Consider the following 20,586-nt stretch of genomic DNA (forward strand, 5'->3'; position numbering starts at 1 on the left):
TCATCTTTCACTCTTTGACTAGGAGTAACTCTTCAAAGTAAATAGTCTTGCTTCTTTCTGAGGATTTTTATATTTTCCTATAGCTGAAACATAGCTCATAAAATGCCCCCTTTAAGTAGCAAAACCTGAATGTCAAATACATGTGAAGCTGAAATACAATCTCCTGATACTCAAAATCTTCTCATTATTTTATAAGAAAAGGAAATAAGGTGAATTTGTGAATTTTCCCAGATAGTTGTAAATATTTACATGAAATAACTTTCACTTTGACTATTGAATATTTTTGTTCTATTGATTCTATGTGATTCCATTCTGCTTGATATAATTTCAGTAGTTCATGGCTAATTGATATTAAGGAATAAATCAATAGTTAAAAAGAATTTGAAGTCTATGGAAACAAAAATATATTTTTACAAACACATGACAAACCGTCAGAATGAAAAGGTTACATATATTACTTATTCATTTATTTTAATTTTTTTAATGTTTATTTTTGTGAGAGAGAGAGAGTGCGCATGCACATGAGTTGGGGAGGGGAAGAGAGAGAGGGAGACACAGAATCTGAAGCAGGCTCCAGGCTCTGAGCTGTCAGTGCACAGTGAGATGCGGGGCTTGAATTCATAGACTGAGAGACACTGATGTGAGCTGGAGTCAGAGGCTTAACTGGTTGAGCCATCCAGGAGCCCCTACGCACATAACTTAGAGTCTCATTTGAGGGAGGATGTCATCAAGAGGATGTGACAACAGGTTGACCCTTGAGCTAGACCTGGCCAATGGGAGGCTCCTCGCTCCCTCCCCTGTCCTTGTAATGAACATCCTGCCTACTATTCCCCTGCTAGCAGTCTGAAAGGATGTAACTTTGAGAGAGTAAGGTGATACTGGGGCCATCTGAATTGAATATGTTACTGAACCCATTTAAAACCTTCATATAAACTTAAGAGTCTGGTAGGCAGTTATGGGGATCTACTTGTCTTGTGGCTGTCCAAGATCACCTTGTATATGTTCAAGACCAGCCTTGTATGTAAGTTACCTTGCTTATTATACCTGCCACCTATCAATCTGGAGTGGTCTCCCTATGTATTCAGTCTTCCTTGCCCTCCATGCATAGGGACCAATTTGCAAACCAACATCTTTATATAAAAGTTTCAAGCATTTAAACAGATAATTTTTTAGGAAGTTTAATTTCAATTATTTGATATCCTTTTTTAAACATTTTATTGATACCATCTTCATTTTCAAATACGAGCCTTTATCTTCTGTAGCACTATCTTGCTCTTAAGAACACTGCTACTCTGAGTATTTGCCTCAGCAAATACAGTTATTCTACAGAGAAATTTTCCTAAGGACACAACCATAGAGTATTAGCTAGAAGAAATCACATATAATGATTTTCTTTGAAGTTTGTTTCTGAATTTCATAGGTTCACCCTAATATTTGTGGGTATAAGGGTATATAGAGTGGGGTTTTTTAGAATAAAAAGTATACATGAAAATCTATTAAAGACTAAAGTGTTTCTATAACATAGTTCTTAAATTTTTTTTTCAACGTTTATTTATTTTTGGGACAGAAAGAGACAGAGCATGAACGGGGGAGGGGCAGAGAGAGAGGGAGACACAGAATCGGAAACAGGCTCCAGGCTCTGAGCCATCAGCCCAGAGCCCGACGCGGGGCTCGAACTCGCGGACCAAGAGATCATGACCTGGCTGAAGTCGGACGCTCAACCGACTGCGCCACCCAGGCACCCCATCTATAACATAGTTCTTATTAAACCTTCTCTGTTAATTTTCTAACATTATTATGAACGAGTATACACCCATACAAGATGTTTACTTTAACATAATTATACAGTAAAACCTGGGATTGTGAGTAACTTGTTATGCAAGTGTTCTGCAAGACAAATAAACATTTCTAATAAATTTTAACTTGATAAACAAGCAATGTCTTGCAATACAAGTGGTATGTGATGCTGAATGTCACATGATCACAAACTGAGCCAACGGTTCTTGAAATTCGCTTTGATATACAAATGCTGTGGATTATAAGCATTTGTCCGGAATGAATTATACTTACAACCAAGGTTTTACTATATCTTGAAAGTTATGAAATAAGATTATATCAGATCCTTCCTCTTTTTCTTGACCCACAGGTCTTAACTCTTCAACTTGAAAGACCTTATAACTTGGGCAGCTTTTTTTTTTCTTTTTTCCTCCCTCTTTCTCTCTCCCTATGAGACTGCCTGAGTGAAGCTGTTATGTTAAATGCTTTCACAGTTAAAGAGCAGATTCAGCAGATGCACTTTTTCAGGCTGAACCTCAGGCCATCCAAATGGTCTACCCTTCTGCAAGTGAACAGTACGATTTCCAAGTTAAGATAACACTTAGGCTCAATTCCATTCACCTTCTTAAAACTATGAGGATCCTTGCTACAATAGAGTTTATCTAAAGCAATTCTGTTTGTGAACCACTATTGCTGACATCACCAGTGTATAATATCCTGTCACTCTGCCATCTGTTTATTTAGATCCAAACACATCATGACTACATAATGCAAGCTCATTCTCACTGACAGGAAAAGGACTCCATCTGGCCTGAACAATATAACTTTAATCAGTGATAATGATAATTATTATTAAAAACCTACTGGAGCTCTTTTGTACAATGCTAATAAATCTAATTTGATTTATACCAGCGGAAATTAGAAAGGGCTGTGAGACAAAATGGGAAGCAGTGAAAACTTTGAGTACAAACTTTTTATGAGAAAGTAACTAATGTCAATATATTTCTTTAGATGTGTTAAAATATTTTAAATTGACCCATTAAGTGGTCTGTTATTTAAAGATATCTGAAACAGAGGATGATCATCTACTATTTAATCTATGACTTCTTTAATTGTGTTAGCGGTCAATGAAATATTTAGTTGTGTTCACTGTGACCAGAACACTATTATAGCTGTGGGGGGTGGGGGGGGGGAGCTAAGCAACATTATTTTAATACACTCAGTATTCCTCATTTATTGGATTGTATATTTTCTACCTTCTTATTCTTGTAGTTTTGATATACCACCGAAGACTTTTGCCTGGATCCAATACAAAAAGGAATATTACTAGAAATTAGGTTTATGGTTCTTGACAAAGTATCATGGCAAGGCCCACCTAGTTGTAAACAAATGATATAGTGTGCCACCCCAGCCAGACACACACAAAGTTTAAACAATTTAACCTTGACTATCATGCTGTTAGGAAATTTTGTTTGGCAGTTTCCGTTTTTCATTCATATTTAAATAGAAATATGTATTACTGCTGTAAAAGGAAGCTAACAACATCTGCCTCCTTACTGGGATTTTACTCAGTCATATATTCCCTTCACTCCTTTTGGAAACCAAGAGAAAGAGGGTCACTTGGCACACACATTCCAGAATTCTATTACTATACATGTGTTGGAGGGCCATGACCTACGTGTGCTTCCACAAATGGTTTCTCATTCTGGCTCGCCCTTCATTTGACTGTCTTTGACCCTCTGGAATCTGCCCCCACATTCAGTTCAACCTTGGGCAGTATATGGCAATTGGGCAAATACTATACTATTTTCACTAAGTTGTTCCAATTAAGTATCAAAATATCTGGCCAAAATCGGATTGGAGGTATTCCCAAATTAATATATTTGCCATACTCTCACGCCTGCAACCTTAGTTTGATTCTTCTAGACAACTGGGTAGTGTAGTTTTATGGACTAATGTGTTTAATATGCTTTAAAATATGCTTTTAGATTTTTCTTTCCAACATTTCTGCTGCACACAAATGTCAAAAAATGAGAAGAGAGACAAGGGGTTTTCTGAGTAATTACCTATCTAGGTTAGCAAAACAAAACAAAACTACATACTTTTTTTCTCTACCTTCCTTCCAACTATTTATCCAAAAGTATTTTTTCAGTTCCTTCTATACCTGTGTGTTAGGAACCATGTAAAGTATTGAAACAGACATGGTTACTTCTCTAATAAGAGTTTAGAATTAATTCAGCATTATTTTAAAGGGAAAGGGTTTTGATTAGTCTGTATCTAACATTCACCTTCTATGGGGTTTAAGGAAAGAAGCCAACAAATCTAAATTTTTAACAGTCCTCTAGCTCAGGAAAGAAGAGTTGGATGGGGTCAGGTTGAGCTGGGCCATTTCCAAGTTAATGCCTGGTGGCTTGGAAGTCCACTCCATTCCTTATAGGGTAATTTATGTATATGACATCTAAAATGAGATCAGGGGAGAGCACTTCAGTGGAGAGGATAAGTATGGCCCATGACGGATCTCTCCCTTGTCTTTTACAGAAAGAAAAATACTTTTAACTATGGCCCAACATCTTACTGAGAAATTTCTGTCTTCTATTCTCAGAGTCTCAGGTATGCAGTGTCTCAGGAGGCCTGATTTCAAGAGGGAAAAAAAGGCCATGTATTCACTCTTTTAGTGTGTATTAATTTTATAAATCACTTCTCTATGTATTTTAAATGAGAACAGCAGAAAGACGAAATCCATACTAGCCTATGTAAATGGAAGAAATGTTTTGGGGCACTGAAACTTTGCCAGTGCTGTCCAAATATGTCTTATTTCCATGTCTCAGTATGCTACATGATTCTTTTCCATTGTTTATTTCAATAATTCTTTTAAAACTATGTGAGGAAATATGCTACTTAAAAATAAGAATCTGACATTCCCATTCAACTTAGTGATAACAGAGTTATTTAAATTAATATTTCTACCTCCTGTCATTTTGACTCAAAGAAGTGAAATATAAAACAAAACAAAATTTCAGACAAATATTTCTGTCACTTTAGCAACCATTTTAATCTATTAAAGTAAGTGCTGATTACTGCACATCAGCATTATTTTAATTCACAATCATTTCTGCTTTGACAATGCATTATTCATTGCAGAAGTTAGCAAGTGTGACTAAGTTTATCTTTTATGCTTGTCCAGAAGTTATTAAAATGTAGCTTTTGCATTCTTTTTTTTTTTTTTTTTTTTTGTAGGAACTAGAGTCCCTGAGCCACTTCGATATTTTTAAGAGTTTTGCTTGTCCGTAGGACTACCTGACAGTAGAGATGGGATTTAACATGTACCTCTGGACTGCTTTCTGCAAGTAATATGCTAGGACAGTTGAAGAGTTACAAAACGTGAGGTCACTGGCAACCACAAAAGATTATATCTTCAAACTTCCTGTAGCTAAAGGCAATGCAGTTACATTGCCTGGATTCTTCTTTCAGTCCATTTAAAAAAACTGGCAGTCTTGACCTCTTAAAATTTCTTTTACTGGGGAAAGAGTGAGAGAATAGTATCGTTTTCATGATCCCATAATTCAGAAAGGGAAGTGGAACATTTATTGCAAGTCTACACTAACCTAGTCCCTATTCTTGAATGGATGATAAAAAGATGAATAAATCATTGTCCTGCCCTCAAGGAGCTTTCAAGGACCAGGAAATAAGTAGAAAAATGGGCAAATAGTCATGATAATCATAATACTTGCTAAAATAGAAGTATGCATAAAATGGAGAGGATGGATTTGAAAAAGGCTCCATGGAGAGTAGGCTTGAATTTCTACTTTGTGAGTAGATAAAGGGAAGAAAGTTCCAGGCTGAATAATTAACCTAAGCAATGACACAGAGGCATGGGTGCACACAACTGTTTGGGGCCATAATGAATAGTTTATAGTCCTTTGAGCTGTTTGCATCAGGACAGCGTCTGGAGTGTAAGCTTACAAAGTATCTCGAAAGTCTTCTGAATAGGTTAGAGTTTACTCTGTGAAAGTGTCATGGAGTTGGTCAAAGTTTTTTTTTTTTTAATTTTTTTTTTTTCAACGTTTATTTATTTTTGGGACAGAGAGAGACAGAGCATGAACGGGGGAGGAGCAGAGAGAGAGGGAGACACAGAATCGGAAACAGGCTCCAGGCTCTGAGCCATCAGCCCAGAGCCTGACGCGGGGCTCGAACTCACGGACCGCGAGATCGTGACCTGGCTGAAGTCGGCCGCTTAACCGACTGCGCCACCCAGGCGCCCCATGGAGTTGGTCAAAGTTTTTAAACACTGAAATTATGTGGTTTGATCTGCATGGTAGAAGAGACTTTCAGGTTATGGTTCCCAAAATTAGTGTTGAGATTTGAGAACTTGTGCAAGGTGCTGATTTTACAGTCTAGGAGAGGGAGGGACAGGAATTCGTATTTAAAAAAAAAAAAGCAATCCCAGGGGTTCTGATGATGAAGGTTCCACATGAGTAAGTATGGATAAGAAATAATGGTTTGGCATGTAATTCCAAACATCATAGCCATATTTTGAGACAAAAATTTAAGTGCTAGATCTGATCAGATGCTTGGTAACCAAATTTATAGGATTAAATGGTGTAAATATGTAGCAGTCTCTCACTTCCCAGTGTTCACTCCTTGATTTGTGGATACATTTCCATCAGGTTGCATTTTCACCCCAGCAGTCCTAAAAAACACATAACTTTTTTTCAAATTTAAATTATTATAAAGCACCCTGTTGATAGTAAAGTCTCAACAGGATTCCAGCAAATAATATATTGGCATCATTATTTAATGATATTACTGAATTGCTCTTTTTTTTTTTAATCAGAAGTTAATATTGGGCTTGTTCTTATCTGACAACTCTCATTGTTATGTGTGTTTATTTGGTCCCACAATTTCGTTATGTAAATGACCTTACAGTTTTCTTCCAATTTCAATTCAATCTTCCTATCTTGCCCATGATTTTCAAGTTAATTACTGAATGAAAGCTTTAAGTTCTATACACTTGCTATTCAAAACAAAGATGGGCAAGTATTTTCACTAACTAGGAAGACAAAGTTAAAGTAAAAATATATATGGGTGGAATTTTTCATCTAGCAATAAATTAAGTCAAGAGTTAGAAGTTTAAATTATGTTCAGTAATCACTGGATTGGAAAAGTAGGTAATGTCAACATCATTAAACTTGTTTTTTTTTTTTTTTTTCCTACAAGTGCCATCATGTTATACAGTCAAGCAACCTATAGTCCAAGGATTTAGACTAGCCTACATACTCATATGATCAAGATTAATTTTGAACAGAAGTGTAAAATACATCAAGCTCAGTATGAGATACTTCTATCCACCCTCTTCTCAAGGATTCAACTCCCCACTGCTGACCTGTAACTTCCAGAGCACACAGTATCTGTCCCCAGCACTAACTCAGATAGGATTACAGACAGATGGCTAATGAACTGACCAGTTATCAGGCACACAGAATTGTGCAAAAGTTTGAAGTATTGAGCCTGTTTAGCAAATCTTCATTTTTCCTGAAGCCTTCGGTAAACATAAATCAATCTAGGGGAGAAATCATAATGGCAGACATCTCACGTACAGATAGAAGCTGGAAGGGTGGGGTGGGGTGGGATAGACATTCCAAGAGTGTCTGTTTAAAACCTCTTAACCATGCATGGGGGCAACTGGCTACTCTATCAGCATGTTGACTTTAGGTGTGCTTCCATGTATTAAGTAGAATGTAGATCTCCACAAATTTCAGTCAAAAGGAAATTTGATGAGAATCTATTACGAACTTAATATTATTGATCATCACTCACATTTATAGTCTTACATGATTATAAGTTACTGATAGAAGTAATGGCATACATGTGCCAAAATAAAATGCACATTAATAGACTAAAGGGATTATATTTCCCATTGAATGGAAAGATCTGATATAATATCTATATTACGTTCTGTAAACTTTGTACTTCTAGCACACCTTCACAATTCTTTAGGCTACTGTAATCAATAGAAAAGAACTTAAAAAAGAATAATAGTAAAGGGGCCCAAATGGTTTCCCAAATGTATCAACAATACAAAATGACTCAAATTATAAGGAAAGGTTAAATTTTTCCTGAAAAACTATTTCATACTATTACATATTGATACATTTAAATATTTCATATATCATACTCATATTTCATATTTCTTCCAAATCATGTAATTAGAAAGCATTAATTATCATTGTTTACAGTCGTTAGCACAGAGCAGAACACAGGAATTCTACCTACTGTGGAAGAGAATTAGTCCTAATCAATGTCAAATACATTTCTAAACACAAATAAGGGGTCTGAACAAACTGGAAAACCTTACCAGCAGAATTAAAGAATAAATTAACATGTGTCTGCTGTTTTCAATCAACAGTAATAATTACAGGTATGTTTATTAGCATTTAAGGTGAACCAGCAAAGGCCATCAAGAGCGTCCATGATTATAGTCTACCTAGATTATACCCCTTTGGAAGTCGACAGTGCAAAACCTGTTCAGCTCTAAGTGGTGGTGGTCCTCCTGGAATATCTAAGTTTTTATATATATTAGTTCTGTTAATCCTCATATAACACTAATAGGCTGACACCTTCCAAAATTTGTATCTCCAGTCCTGACCATGTGGGGTATAGGCTTATGCTTCAAACTGCTTCTAAAACATTTCTACCTGTATAATTAGCAGACATGCAAACATTTACATGTCCAAAATGTAATCCTTCAACTTCCCAACCCAGAAAAATCCTTTAAAGCCTTCTTCAATCAGTCAGTCATAACAATATTTCTTCATGTCAATCAATCCTTTCAGAATTTCATGTTGAAAAAGTTGGACTCATCCTCAGCTCAAACTCAAAATCATTATCATATCCAGTTAACACTCACTTCAAAATACAGCTAAGCCCAATCATTTCCCATCACCCTTACCACTAAGTCACAATTGTCTCCTGCTTGCATTAATGCAACAACCTCCTAACTTGTGTCCTAGCTTCTACCCTGGCCTCTATATAATCTCTTCTCAATATATTAACCAGAGGAATCTTCTTAGACATACCAGATCAAATTCCAATAACTTCCCATCTCAAAGTAAAAAAGACAAAGTGCTTCTAATGGTCTGGAAGGCCGTATGATATTTGGCCTTCTCCATGTATTCATAACCTTACTTCCTATTATGTTCTTCCTGGATCACTCCTCTGAGCACTCTCATCTGCTGTTCCCAGGATGTACAAGGTGCACTCTCTACTTAGGGCCCTCCCATGCCCTCTCCCTGAGCCTCTCTTTCTCTGATAGGCTACAGTCACATGGTTCATCTGCTTACTTGCTTTCTTAGATGCCACCTCCCAATGAAGTCTTCTCTGACCCACACTGATTTGCTATATTTTATTTATTTTTTAATGTTTATTTTAATTAATTAATTTAATTAATGTTTTTATTTTATTTTTTTATTTTTCATTTTAATGTTTATTTATTTTGAGAGGGAGACAGAGACACAGCAAGCAGGGGAGGGCCATAGAGAGAGGAAGACACAGAATCCAAAGCAGGCTTCAGGCTCTAGGCTGTCAGCACCAAGCCCGATGCAGGGCTCCAACTCAAAAACTGTGAGATCATGACCTGAGCCAAAGTCGGACACTCAACCAACAGAGCCACCCACATGCCCCTAGATTTTATTTCTAATACATGTTTGACTTAGAAATGTTATAAAGTGCAGAAGAATATAAAAGAAGAAAATAAAAATCATTTATATACTTTGTATTTTGGTGTTTTTCATTTTTTGATGTATAGTAATACTGTTTTCTGAATAGTATAATAGTCTGTCTAGTTTTGTGACCTGCTGCTTTCACATTATATTTTATCCTAAACATTATCAGGTTATATTATGTAGATGCAATTTTTTTTTTTTGGTCAATTTGCCTCCCATTAGATAGCCATACCATAATCCAATTAACCATTTGCTTTATGGAATATTTTGCCAGTACATGAAGAAAACCAATAAATATTTTTAAATTAAAATATACATTAAGAAAATATCACTAATTTCATATCATACTATTAAGAAGATTTGTAGCTCATGGAAGGTTGATTTGGATATCAGAAAGAACGTGACCATGCCATTCTTTATGTCCTTCTGGAAAACACTGATGGCATCTGGAACACTTGTGTAGGTTTGTAGACAACTGGCACATGCATCAGAACATTTGATAAAGGAACGGGCTGGCCTAGACTGATGTGCTGATACTAGGAGTCTACCAAAGGCCTCTGTACATATCCATCATGTTTGACTCTTTAATCACTGAGTTACACAAAACAATTTAAATATGCTTACCACATCTGCAAATGACAACATCAGGCAGGGGTAGCAATTGTTCATACATAGGATAACTATTCAGATTTTAAAAAGCACTTGGTGGGGCACCTGGGTGGCTCAGTCGGTTGAGCAACCAACTTTGACTCTGGTCATGATTTCACAGTTGGTGAGTTCAAACTCCATGGGTTTAAGCCCCATGTTGGGCTCTGTGCTGACAGCACGAAGTCTGCTTTAGATTCTCTGTCTCTCTCTCTGCCCCTCTCCCACTCACACACTCTCTATCTCTCAAAAATAAAGAAACGTTAAAAACACTTCTAAAAATTAAAAAAAAAAAAGCACTTGGTTAGCGAAATGAAGAGCCAAAAGTAACAATATAAAACTTAACAGGATCAATGTAAATTTCTGCATTTGTGGTTCTAAATGAGTATTTCATGTAAATATCAACAGCTATGCACACATACAGGATCTATCCATCATGAGACAGGTTAGAATTTCAGTTCTCACTCTGGTTTTAGAACTGTTTCATTCCTCAGGTAGATAAGTTAACTTTTCTGACTCTTTTGTTTTTAATTTTTTATTTAAGTGTTTATCTTGTACATGGAGGTTCACACTGTGCTGCATACTCAAATTTAGACATCGTTACCGATATCATCAATCTCACCATTTATTGAGCATTTTCTACATTCTAGCTTGCAGACAAAGTGCTTTACACTTAGTATCTCATTGAATTTGCACAACAGTATAGTGTAAGTACTATTATTTGTCTCATTTTATAGGTAAGAAAACAGAAGTGTAAGTGGAACCGGAAACTTGTCTCTTTATATCATGCTGGGCTTATTTTACATAGCACATTTGCTTGTCAGAAATTTTTGTTTTTGTACATTTTTAAAAATTTAACTCACATTTACTTTGATTCTATTACTTGCTTATTAAGGTTTATCAGTAAATGGGGCTAAAATAAATGCCAGTTAAATATAAACACATTTTAGTAATTAGCATTTATAATTGTGATAGGAAATTATAGCCTGTGGTTTAGGGAAGATAAAATACTTGAAAGTATTGTGTGCATAACCAAATTACAATATTGCTGTTCACTGCTTTAACTGTTCACATAAGTGCTGGTAGAAAGCAGAAAACATAAACTTTGAAATCATTTTTTATCTGCATTCAGTCTCCATTATTTATAATTGGTAGGATCTTTAGTAAGGAACTTTACCTAAGAGCTGACTTTCTTTATTAATAAAATATAGATGATGATACTTCCTGTATATGCTAGGGCTGATTAAGAGGAATAACATATGTAAAACACCTGGCATGTAATATACATCAATCGATGCTAGTTCCTTTTTCCCTCCCTCAAAATATTGTATTTAAAAACATTAAAGAACAACAAAGAGAGACAAAGAAATGTAGACAGTCAGCAGAAGTGATATGGCAGACAAATCAAGTAATGTGGAGACAGAAGTGTTTATGCAGACAGAGTTGAAATGATCAGTAAGGCATCATAGTCAAGTAATAGGAAAGGGGGAGGCTGTAATGTCTTAGAAACTTTGACAGGCTTGGCAGAAAGGGACAAGTAGGTTTCAGAGGTCTCTGCATGCTTTGGCAAAGCTTGAGAAGCCGCAGTCTCAGCAGGAATGCTACTAATAATCTAAGTACAGTGAAAGCTCATTCTGCTACTGGGATATCACATTCTTGTACCTTTCGGCCTAGTGTACGTGGAAGGAGGAAAAGAGGGCAGATAATATTTCAAGGTATGTGACAGAAAAGAAGAGAGGAACCCATGGTGAAACGGTATTTGAATTGCTGGAGAGGATTAGATGTCATCGATGCTGGGATCCCTGCCCATTCCATGACCCTCATCTGTGAGACTGCTAGTCAGAGGTGCTAAGGGATCCCTGAGGAACTGTAACCACCGTGTTTTCAGTATGTGAGTGGTGTCACATTTAAGAGGCATGGGTCAGCAGCTGAAATTCAACCACAAGAACTTTACTTGTCTCAGAGGACATTAAATGGGATCCAAAGCACTGCCCGTGCCAACAGTTCCAAACCTTTTCTTAATTCTCACTTTTCTCACACTACTTTCAGCCTCTGATTCACCACAGGCTACCCCCTGCCCAAGGAAGCTCACTAGCTCTCTCTCCTGCCTTTCCGCCATCACCAAGCATTCACAATCTCCTCTCTTCCATTCTATCACTTTCATGTCATTGGTTTGACTTAGCCATTCTCCCTAAATACTTTTATTTCATTCAGCTCTCTCGTTAAAAAAAAAATTTCTGTCCATCTTAGCATACTAAGTGTGGATTCCAACATTCTAGGAAGACTGTGTGTGTGTGTGTGTGTGTGTAGACTTGATGGACAGTTTGGTCCAGAGGGGTAAAGAGATCAGGCTGGCAGATATGTAATGTTTGAGCAGATATGGAAGAAAGACCATGAACATTCTCACATTTGTTGTTTTTTAATCCTGTCAGAGTAGTTGTTACTTGAAAGGCAATGTATTGGTTCTATTTCACTATGAGCATAAAAAATTCCCAATATCTATGTGTGGCATGGTCTCCATAAGCAGCATGTTTTCATCTGGCTTCCATTTGTCAGCTCCAAGAATAGATCTATCTCCTCTACGAATTAATAAGTAATGGGTATTATCACAGGAAAACTGAAATGGATAAAATTATAACAAGCTCCTCAAGGGAAAAAAAAAAACAAAAAAACATTTATTTTCCACAGTTCCTAACAGCACTAAAAACACAGTAGACTTCCCAGATCCAATAGCCCTGCATTTCCTTTACTAAGAGGCCAGTATCTTCACACTATAGTGCTAACCCAGCTTCTTCCACCTTGAGTCAGTTTTGAAAGGTCTTATAATGTCTGTGGCTTGAGACTTTATAATTATGGCTGGCACCATTAATCTTGTAGCCTGTCTTTCGTATTATATCTGAGATTGAGACTGAGTTTCTGTTACAGATTGCTAGCCTGTAGCAGTCAGTTGGGGAGATGAGACATCACTGAGACAGATAACAAAGAAAAATGGGTAACAAGTTGGGGAAGATTAGGTAGCTCCGTGGCACTGTATTAAACAAACTCTTTTGAGGTACCAGCCAGAAGTCTCATTTTACGTCCCTACTATTATTTCATCCACCAAAGGGATTTAGCTCTGTGTGTGTGTGTGTGTGTGTGTGTGTGTGTGTGTGTGTGTGCGTGTGTGTGTGTGTGTGCGCGCGCGTATGTGTATCTCCCTCAAGTCCTCCCACTTAAAATAAAAACAACCACATTAACAAATAGGCATACTTCTAAAATGCCACCACAAGCCTAAGGAATGAAATGTGATTTTAAAATTGATGAAGGTTATAAGAAAGTGACCCAAAAGGCATTAGAGTAAGTAATAAGCCTAAAATGTCTTGATCTAAAATGTTTTCATTAATCTGCCTTTGAAGTTCACACACAAAAACTAAAATTCAAGAATAATGGATTTATAACATATTTTTGAAAAAAAAAAAAGATTCCATCAACCAGGTATTTCAATGGCATTTCTTACTGATGTACTACTAGACTGATCTGGAAATTGAGTTATTTAAAGAAAAAGAGATAAGTGATTTGCAAGCCCCTGCATATATATCTGTTGTATTCTATCACAAAATGATTTAGCCTTAAATATTAGCCTCACTACCTATCAATCTGCCCCTAGTTCTCTGTTTTCTAAAAAAATATATTGTTAGTCTTGTAACCATCTGAAATATAAACCTCAAGGTAGAATCAAAGTCCTTATGAACTAGCATATTAAAGAGTTAGTCATAGCTTAGACATAATGCATTTTTATTATATAGTGGGAATTGTTCTAGGTGATTTATTTCCCATGAAAACCTTAGGAGGAAAATGCTACTACAGATGAGGAAGCTGAGGACAGAGAAATTTAATAACTTGTCCAAGGTCACACAGAATGGGACAGGCCTGAAATAGTCCAGAGATCTGAGCCAGAATCCATGTTCTTCACCAATATAATCAGGTATCTAGTTTACTTTAACAGATATAAGAAAAGAACAGTCATGTGGGACAGAGAAGGACCGAACACACAAAATGAATTAAAATACTCATAGGCAGACAAACTTTATGTCAGAACAAAGCCCTGTTTCTTACAGAATTAGTATAAATACTGATAAGTTCAGTGGATTTTAGGAGGTAAAGAAAATGTTAGGCAATAATGTTAAATGAGATCATTAACACAGATACTTATTCAAAGTCACCTAGGGAATGACATACATGGAGTTTAAAAAGACTCAGGGTCACTTGCCAAAATCATTAATGTATGTGGGCAATGAGTAGTAGTTAGCAAATGACCTAAATGGGCAGGGTGGAGGGTATTATAGACAGATGCCAAGAACATTAAGAATGGGTGTCCTTGGGGCGCCTGGGTGGCGCAGTCGGTTGAGCGTCCGACTTCAGCCAGGTCACGATCTCGCGGTCCGTGAGTTTGAGCCCCGCGTCGGGCTCTGGGCTGATGGCTCAGAGCCTGGAGCCTGTTTCTGATTCTGTGTCTCCCTCTCTCTCTGCCCCTCCCCCGTTCATGCTCTGTCTCTCTCTGTCCCAAAAATAAATTTAAAAAAAAAAAAAAAAAAAAAAGAATGGGTGTCCTTAACCACACAGCTCCCCATGCCCACAAAATTATAGATGTATTTGCTTATAAATGACGATGCGAAGCTAAGAGAAGGCTGATCACAGTTCCCAGTTTTAGGCTATAATACAGAATAAGAAGTGTCTTCATAGTGTTTAATTATAAACACTAAAACTGATAACAACAAATATTTACGGAACACTTATGTGCTAGGCTGCTTTTAACATTTTCATGTATTATCCCAATTCACTGCAATGTAAGAAAAATGAAGGATAAAGGGGCTAAATTAGACAGAAGAAACTTTGAAGTCAAGATTAGAACTTATGTAGAATCCATATCCCGAACTCAACCACTAGGCTACCCTTTGAAGCAAAGAAACAGAAGGGTAACTGCAAAGACGATACAGATGCAGGGGCTTTGCCCTGCAGTGCGGTCAGGCAAAAGGTTTCGGTAGGGAGGAAGACAAGAGGGGAGAGGAAGAACAAGGAAATCTATGGTTTCTCTCTCTCTGATTGCCTACTTACATATTTTAAAGTAACATATATTTATACTTATTGTAAGTTAATTCAGTAATTATGTAAATTAATCCTGAAATAATGTTTGGGTCACCCCCTCCCCCATAAAATGTTTGTGTTTACTGTATGGATTAATGGAAATGATTGACTATTTCATGAGAATGTTACAAAACTGCATGACCTTAATTTATCTTTTTCTACTGAATCAAACCAAGCAGAGCTCTGTCAATTCTACACCTCTAAGGACCCTTAGATATTTGTTTATTCTGCTAGAAATGCACAACAAATCTTTGCAATAAAATATTTGATATTTAAAATTATTCAACTTAATGAAATTTAGAAATGAAGTGATGGGTATCCAACACTCCATCATTTGTAAAAGCTTTTAGTTTTATTATTGACTTATTTTCTAGTAAAGCAAGTTTCTTTATCCTGAAAAATTCACTTTGGCATGTGGTAACTAGTAATATTAACTACTGACAAAGTAACTAGTAACTTAGCAAACAGGTAACTAGTTTAATGATGTATTCTCCTTCTTGAGTACAGTTTAAAATGATTCTATAGAAAAAGATTTTGAAAAAAAACTACTAGATCAAAATTTTTATTTAATAAAGTATAAGGAGGGAGGAGAAATAAAGTATGTGGGACATCTAATTTTGAGATGACTTTAACTTTGTGCATTTTTTAATCAAGCTTTAAAACATTTATTTCTATTATGCTTAAAGAAGAACTTTAAGAGAAATATTACTGCATAATTTCCTTTCCATTTTTTTTCTTCCTTGCATAGAAAGAGCACCTAGAATTGCCAAAAGATTCACCTCCAAATAGAACATAATGTGTTCTTGCCAGGCAGCAAAGAATTAAATAAAGGTTGCATATGGCTACTTGCAATAATCTAGACATGAAAGATTGAAAAGTGGATTAGCAGCTTGACCTCCTTATTCATTTTTCCCCAGCTACCTGTGGAGATACCAATTCCCCTGCTCTGACTCTCCAGTGTAACCATCTTTGCTCCGAACTTTGAAATAAAAATGGCTTAGCAGGAGGACACCAATAAGAGAGGGAGGACATATGTAAAACTTCTTTGGAAATGTAACTGACTGGGAAACTGGAATAGACGATTTTCAGTTCCTTGTAAACGTCCTCCTTTCACTTCCTAGCTTCTCTAAGTGATGACAAATTATAGAAGAAAAAGAAAAATAGTAAGCTCTTTAAATTTTACTTAATTGTGTAACTAAGTTCCACAAAACCACTTCCATTAGTAAATGGGAATAAATATGTGAATGGTAATCAAACCTATGAATGAGCATTGCAAAACAAGCCACAGACACATGCATAGTCACTCTTAGCCCATTTTAAAGTAAACAAACAAGAGAAAAATAGAAGAGGGTGATATTGAATGGATTCAGCATAATTTTCATTCAATTTTACATAGCTGCTTTAAACACCAAATATAAAATCAGGGTTTTATGTTCACAAATCAGCTATGGAATGATTTCACTCATATGTAGAATTTAAGAAACAAAGCAAATGAGTAAAGGGGAAAAAAGAGAGGCAAACCGAGAAACAGACTTTATAGAGAACAAACTGGTGGATACCAGATGGGACACGGGTGAGGGGGTGGGCTAGACAGGTGGTGGGGATTAAGGAGGGTACTTGTTGTGATGAGCACTTGGTAATGTATGGAAATGTTAAATTATTATAGTATACACCTGAAACTAATAGAACACTGTATGTTAACTAATTGGAATTAAAATTTAAAAAAAATCAACTATGGAATGTTTTACAAATCTCTTTTACATTAATCAGATACTTGTTATTTGAATCAATGAGTCTCTTCCTTTGTGAAAATTTAAGTCAGTTTTACCAATCTATCATTTCAACACCTACAGCTAATTCTGCCAGGTTTAGAATTATTTGCACAGCCTCATACAGCAGGATGACTTAAAACTCTGGGGGTACCTGGGTGACTCAGTCATTTGAGGCTCTGACTCTTGATTTTGGCTCAGGTCATGATCACAGGGTCATAGGACTGAGCCCCACATTGAGCCCCCTGTTGGGATCTGTGCTAAGTGTGCGGTCTGCTTAAGATTCTCTCTCTCTCTTTCTCTCTCTCTCTCTCTCTCTCTCTCTCACTGTCTGCCCCTCTCCCCAGCTTATGCGCTCTCTCTCTCTCTCTCTCTATCTCAACATATCTCAAAATTTACCATCTTAACCATTTTCTTAAAACTTTATTTATTTTGAGAGATAGAGAGAGGGAGGGGCAGAGAGAGAGAAAGAGAGGGAATCCTAAGCACAGAGCCAGAGAAAGGCTCAATCCCACAACCTATGAGATCATGACCTGAGCTGAAATCAAGAGCTGGACACTCAACCAACTGAGCCACCCAGCACCTTTCACGTTAACCACTTTTAGTTGTACAGTTCAGTAGTAGTTAACGTATTCACATTGTTTTTGCAACAGTCAACACCATCTATTCCAATAACTCTTTTCGTCTTCTAAAACTAAAATAATTTACTTATTAACAAAATCTCCCCATTCTCCCCTCCCTCTCTAGCCCCTTAAAATCACCACTGTTTTCTATCTTTATGATTTTTTTTTTTTTTTTTTTATTTTTGGGACAGAGAGAGACAGAGCATGAACGGGGGAGGGGCAGAGAGAGAGGGAGACACAGAATCGGAAACAGGCTCCAGGCTCCGAGCCATCAGCCCAGAGCCCGACGCGGGGCTCGAACTCACGGACCGCGAGATCGTGACCTGGCTGAAGTCGGACGCTTAACCGACTACGCCACCCAGGCGCCCCTCTATCTTTATGATTTTGACTATTCTAAGTATCACATATAAGTGAAATCATACAGCATTTGTCTCTTTATGACTGGATTATTTTACTTAGTATACTGCCCTCAAAGTTCATCCATGTTGTAGCATAATGCCAGAATTTTTCTTCCTTTTTAAGGCATAATAATATTCCACTGCATGTATATATCACATTTTGCATATCCATTCATCCATCCATAAACATTTTGAAAACATTTGTTTTGATTAGATTATGTGGACTAGATTTCTTTGATTGCCATCCAATTTAAACAGTGTGTGTAGCTCTTATTACTTTTTTTTTTTCAATAAGAAAGATGCCTTCCAGTTACAAGAATCTCCAATTCCCAAAACTCACCATTTCAAAAAAATGTTAGGAGTTACACTTTCAAAGAAAATCTGATGATTATGATTCCTTGGCCTTTCTCCATTCTGTCTGAACAGTGTGAAAACTTTCTTCATAATACCAGCAATTTTTATTTAAGTAATGGTATATATTTTCAATGAAAATTCATATAGTGAAAAGTCTTATTAAAATTTGTTCTAAAATAAGCTTCAGAGAAACAACAAAATATGAAGGCTGTCCCTAACTGGACTATTTGAACCCCATGACCTTCTATTTCATGAAATTTTAATGTCTTCAACATTCAGCAGAAGACATCGAGTTCTTATTACTAAAAATTTAAGACACCAAGGCTCTGATTGTCCCTAAATATGACTCTTAATACCTACCTTACAGAATTTCTTCAAGAATTAGAAATAAGATTCTGTAAGTGCCTATGATCCATAAGGCTTAGAAGGTCACAGGTGCTTAGAGCATTGTGATTGCTATTGTTGCAATTAGTGACAAAAATCTCACATAACAGAGAGCTACATATTCTCTAAGAGGGGACCATATATTTGTCAGTTGGCTCATTTGCAGCAAACTCATCATATGTTCTCTGGCAATTTTGAATCTGAATGTGGTCTGAAATATAGGCTTTTCTAATTATTTCATTAGCATAGAAATCCTCTACCAAGCCAGTGCTACCTATACTTGTACCCGGATTCAACTGGAGAATTTTGACGATGGGTAGATTCCCATCCCTGAACCAGACTTACTGAAGGAGAATCTCTGGGAGTAGATTCTGATGCATGTCCAACTTTGGAAACTCTTAATCTACTTATTTCTGTACATAGAGAACTTTGTTCTTTTCTAATGCTACACAATACCTCTACTGTCACTTTACATAATAATTTTTTCTTCCAACAGGCTATGGTCATAAAGATTTATTTGAAGGTAGAAAACTAAACCTTCTTAAGAGTTAGAGCAGTATGTCTGTGGGGGTACAGAGTTTGATCTTTGAGGTGGAAACTCAGTTCACTCAGAGAGAGACCATTTGATTAAGGCTTTTAATCAAATAAAGGTAACATCTATCCAACATTCTTGAGGAAATCTTTAGTGCACGAAGTTAACATGAATGCAGAACCTAAGGGATACTATATAGTAATGTAAATTACAAATGTTAGCAGAATATGACTCTGAAGAGTCAGATATTTTCCCTGTATACATTCTGTGTTAAATTGCCCTGTTCTTAAATAGTTTGTTCTTTATTGAGTTGTGTGTGTATATGTGTGTTTTATTCAGCATTTACCCGCAGGAGACAAGGGGCAAAACCAGTTCATACCACGCATGATGTTTAAGCTTAATTTTCTCTTTGCACTGTCATAGAGAGAAATGATCCGCACTGGACTGGGCTGAGCCCAGCCTTTACCTCTATAGGATTCTGATGTTCACACATGGCAGCAGTGTATACAACAGACTGTCAGATTTTCTAGAATTTTCAGACCTTGTTGTTGAATATAGCCATGACTAAATATTAAATTACATAAACCCACAGTTAAATTTTATTGAAACAAAGGTAATAAATATAAACAAAATTCACTATTTCCTGATTATTTACATGATTACATGATTACATAATTACATGATTAATTATTTACATGATTGAGTTTATTTACATCTGTTGAATCTATGTGGTGGAAACACTACATAATGGTATGCTCACTGGGCATCTCTTCCAAAATCTACATCGATTGCTTAAAAGGGAGAATGTTAAGAATGTTTACACCATGGAAATTAGCAACTCCTTAAATTGGGGTGTTACCCCTCTACTTTTTGAAAAGTTGTTATTAAACATTTACTAGCACTCCACTGACATGGTATTATTTTAGACTGAAGAAGCACTGCTTTGGGAAATGCACTATTAAAACTTTTCTAAGGAAGCCACGCTATGTATATTCTCTGTTTGAAGTGAGCATTTCCTTATGTACCAACTGATGTTTCCTCTAGTTTAAAAGCAGAGAATGAAATGAGCCTCTGCCTTGAGAAGGGAAAAAAGCCTAGGGGGAAACAAAGGAGTCAATCCTTAAGGTTTGGAAATGGTGCGAAGGTCTCAGTAGTGAGGAATATCCTGACTTCATAAGCAGGAACACAAAAGTCAAGTTTGGTCTTCTCTGCAACCCCCCACCAAATAACCATTATTATTAACAAAATCATGCTAATAAC

The 20,586-nt window shown here is 36.5% G+C and overlaps 1 protein-coding gene across 6 annotated transcripts in view; it reads right to left on the minus strand.

Moving 5' to 3' along the window:
• The window catches only part of ERBB4 (erb-b2 receptor tyrosine kinase 4), a 1,154,402-nt gene that overhangs the window by 353,487 nt on the left and 780,329 nt on the right, over window positions 1–20,586 (minus strand). The gene's annotated exons all lie outside the window — the stretch shown is intronic.

The sequence above is a fragment of the Puma concolor genome, chromosome C1, assembly GCF_028749965.1.
Source record: "Puma concolor isolate L17-30 chromosome C1, mPumCon1.1.hap2, whole genome shotgun sequence".
Classification (NCBI taxonomy): domain Eukaryota; kingdom Metazoa; phylum Chordata; class Mammalia; order Carnivora; family Felidae; genus Puma; species Puma concolor.